We start from the raw sequence: 3,581 nt of genomic DNA, 5'->3' as shown, positions 1-3,581 counted from the left end.
CTTGGAGGGCCTGGGAGTACCCAGGGAGGTGGAGTCTAAGACCCGACCTGACATATAAACACAGACAAACAGGCACACACAGACACAAACATGCATTCCCACCCTCATGCACACATATACAAACACTCAGCACTCACCCAACGTAGGAATAGACATATATGCACATGTACACACAATCGCACTCCCCAAACATACTCTATACCCCGGGTCCAGGTATCCTCGCCCCTAGAGGGGGAAACGGCACCCAGACCCAAGAGATGTGACCCTTTCCCCCGGGGTGGAGGCAAGCAGACCGCCCCAGGCTCCGCAGCAGCAGGGAGGCCAATCTGTCAGCCAACACCTCCTCCCAGCCCCCCGCCCCGATGGCTGGCAGAGAACGGGGGTGTGTGAAGACCCCATACCTCCCTCCTCCCGCTCATGTGTAGTGTTGCTGCGTGTTGTTCTAAAGTGCATTTAAAACAAGGGAGGGCATGGTGCTGCTGCCAGAGAGCAGCAGGTGTTAGCACGGCCCCTCCCGAGAACCCTCAATGTCTACCTGGATTTAAAATTGAGAGGTGGGCACCGGCGCCAGAGGTAGGGTTGTCAGTGTAAATTAATTCATTATTATTCTATTTCTAATGTTGTTAAAAGCCAGTTAAACTGCAGCTGTCCTCCTGCTGCCTTATTGATCCAAAGATCTTTATTACTCACACTGTTCTCACTCTTTCTTTGTTTCTGCTGTCCACTTTTTCACCTGGAAGATCATTTCACTGTTTCTTATTGAATGACCCCCAAACTATCAAGTTTTTAATCTGTGATGATGTCAGAAGTTAAAAAGCTATCTGACCAATCAGCAGCAAACTGTTTATTTTAATGGCAGTTTTTTGAATACATGTAATGTGTGTAGCATCTAAAGGTAGCCATTTAGAGCACGGTTTTCTCACTTCAGTTAACATTATCATCAAATTAGATTTGTAACAGAAAGGAGACGTACCTTGCCAAAAATGACAACAATTATTTCTTTGAAAACAGTCATTTACCATAATAGTTATTTATGGTGGAACTGATTGTAAATCAGAGCACAAGAACAGTAATTCTAAAATCACAAGAGTTGTAAATAATTTGTGCTGTATATAAAAAGACAGCCAGTGGGAAGAGAGTGTGTGGGACACAATTATATTTATTACCTTGATGATGGAAGTAAAGTGTAAGAATGGAGATGAAATGTGTTGAAGTTACACTGGAGAAGAAATAATGTTTATTAGACTGATGCACTATGTTATATAAACTGTGTCCAATATAAACTTTGATTATTGTTTCTGTGCAATATTCTAATGTAGCTTTTTTCAATGTTCTCATCTCAAATTCTCAGAATTTTAGTATTATTAGTGTTTTATATGGTGTTGGTTTGTCACAACATTTCAATAGACAACATGAGTTTTAAAAAATCTTTAGTTTGAGTTCACATATTTGGAATGCTTTATTTGTGCTTCTGATAATATTGTGAATACTGAATTACCATATATCAAAAAGAAATGCATTTTTCACACAATTAATTCTGTATTTTCTTTGTTTTAACTTTGAAATTATGTTTAAGATTCATTAAAAATTTTTAAAACAAACATTAACAATCACGGACAAACGACAGATGATGAAATGATCCTTTTTTCTGAAAATCCAGCTGCTGTACTGAGAAAAACTAGTCGTGCTAAACACACTTATCTGTAGTTTGTTTCTATTTAGGATCGCAGGAACATCAGAACATAATAAACATGTGTAAAGAGCCAAGGATATGCTGCGCTCTTCTCAGCGTGACTGGAAAACAGAAAAATGAGACAGATTTCAGAGACAGTAATCAACTGTGGCCACAAGATGGCAGCAGCTGATCAGATCATTTATGGGACAGAACAGCTCTGAAACCATCAGAGACTGCCTTGTTTGTTCTGTCCTGTATGGATCTGATTCAACCTAACAAAGTGAAGAATGTCCAGACCAGCATAGACATGTGATGTGATTTAGTTTTGCAGGTAATTTGTGGATGTGTATTAACAATATGTGACTGAGTGAAAAGGATGTCAACAGGCAACTGGGATTCAGATTAATTTGTGCTGGGCTCTACAGAAGTTATTGTTTTCAATTGCACTTTTTTTTTTTTACACATATGTACATGTGTGTATAAATTAATATTAACCGTACTATTATTGTGCTGTAAATTCATCAACTTGTCTCAATAGAGGCCATCTGTGCTTTCAAGGAGAGAATAAAACAGCACCTCCCATTGTGTCAGTTGTTCTCTGGGTTTTGCTGCATTAAATGACTACATCCATATTCCGAGCAGGGCCATCCAAAGATACAAACCCTTCTGAAACAACATACATCTCAACAATACAAGCACGTAGTGCCTGGAAGATGATTAATTGTATCAGTCAAGGCAGAAGTATGTACAGCCGACATAAACCCATTGACTTCACATAAACACAGGGGTCTATGAATTTGCAAGTAGACTTGCTTATTGCACCGTGGCAGGGTGTGGTTTGTGGCTCAGGTGAATGAAGGAGCGGTGGGCTCAATGTGTGGTGTCTGACCCACACAGCTGTTCTCCATCACCTGGTTATGCCCTCCCTATTTCAGCAGGATGCTGGGACCTGACGATAGAGCGCTGTGTGCTGCGCAGAATGATTTGTCTTTTGGTTTTTTAAAGCACTCACTAACCTGCAAAGCTGTGGTCGTCTTCAGGTCTTTTATTGCTACATTCCCCTTTCCAGTGTCCCTCGTTCTTACAAGTGTGACAGATTTTAGCAGGATCAACCTTTTCCTTCATATCAGGAACATGACTCACAGCACTTTGAGAAAACTAATGAGAGACCCCATGGAGGTAAATTAGGCCTGAACCTAAAATTCTCCATCTCATGCCCTCCTCTGAATCCTACCAAGTGCTTGCTCCTTAGAATGCATCAAAACATATTCATCAACCAGCAGCAGCTGCAGAAGCCCGGCCTGTGATGCCTGACTTGTACAAGACATAACAAAGAAGAGAGAGTCACACATACAATTTTACCAAGTTCATTATTAAGTATAAACCTAGGAAAAGGAGAACCAAAAACCACTATGTGCTAAACTATAACCATCATGTGACTGGAATAAGAAAAAACTACAAACCAACCACAAACCAAAGCAGAAAGACACCAGCCTACTGGGTGGAGCGCCTCTGGGCATGAAGCATACCGTATTTTCCGGACTACAAAGCGCACCTGAATATTAGCCGCACAAGCTAAAATTAGGGAAACTCCTGTTTTGTTCATACATTAGCCGCACCTGACTAAAAACCACAGGGTTCAAAGGTTGTGCAAAAAGTAACGGCTTATAGCCCGCAAATTACGGTAATTGCATGTAGTTAGCCAATGAGTGTATGATGCTTTACTTAAAGATGAGCATTGTCCTCTGCTTTTTGTTATCTGACAGACAAACATGGATTTTATGTTTAGGAAATGAAACAAACAACATCGAGCAGCAATGCTTTAAGTTTGTCCACATGTGTTCAAATGCACATTTCTCTCAGTATTAGAAATGGATAAACAGTGGTTATCTTATTACAACTAATA

General features: G+C 40.4%; 1 long non-coding RNA gene across 1 annotated transcript; it reads right to left on the bottom strand.

The window, feature by feature from the left end:
* Positions 1–1,697: 1,697 nt before the first annotated feature.
* Positions 1,698–2,687, bottom strand: LOC112844622 (uncharacterized). Its single transcript, XR_003217361.1, has 2 exons — positions 2,587–2,687; positions 1,698–2,251 (listed from the first exon to the last, which is right to left on the bottom strand). It is a non-coding gene; the product is annotated as an uncharacterized LOC112844622 (long non-coding RNA).
* Between the last annotated feature and the right edge of the window lie 894 nt (positions 2,688–3,581).

The sequence above is a fragment of the Oreochromis niloticus genome, unplaced genomic scaffold (assembly GCF_001858045.2).
Source record: "Oreochromis niloticus isolate F11D_XX unplaced genomic scaffold, O_niloticus_UMD_NMBU tig00000544_pilon, whole genome shotgun sequence".
NCBI classification, from domain to species: Eukaryota; Metazoa; Chordata; class Actinopteri; order Cichliformes; family Cichlidae; genus Oreochromis; species Oreochromis niloticus.
Note: the sequence above shows the minus strand (reverse complement) of the source record. Positions and strands in the feature narration are given on the sequence as shown.